Source organism: Buceros rhinoceros, unplaced genomic scaffold, assembly GCF_000710305.1.
Source record: "Buceros rhinoceros silvestris isolate BGI_N320 unplaced genomic scaffold, ASM71030v1 scaffold5202, whole genome shotgun sequence".
Taxonomy (NCBI): Eukaryota; Metazoa; Chordata; class Aves; order Bucerotiformes; family Bucerotidae; genus Buceros; species Buceros rhinoceros.
Window position 1 is genome coordinate 26,691 of NW_010398197.1, and position 422 is coordinate 27,112.

Below are 422 nucleotides of genomic sequence, written 5' to 3' on the forward strand. Positions count from 1 at the left end.
TTTAGCAAATAAGGACATCAGTAGCCCAGTAAATTGAATTAATGTCATAGCTACACAGTCAGCTAAGCAAGGGAATTGACTCAGCCGTAAAATTACCTCACCACATTAGTTTTCAGGCTGATTGGGGTGTGGGGGCAGGAGGGGTGACACAGATGGTGGTGCCCAGGGATGGTGTGGGGACAGGGCAGGAGTGCCCTTAGCAGCACCTCAGCACGGTGGCGTGGCCGCATCTTGAGCTCGCACACTGTGTGTAGAACCTGGCCCAGAGGGCACTGCTTTCAAAGGCAAAACCGGCTCAAGTTTTCAGAGCTCTGCCTTTGGCATTGCAGCCGTTTTACAGTCCTGGGAGACAGCAGCTGCCGGCAGCATCCCTGGGCACCCGCGGCTGCCGGGCTGGGGGGTTTTTAACTGCACACGTGAAC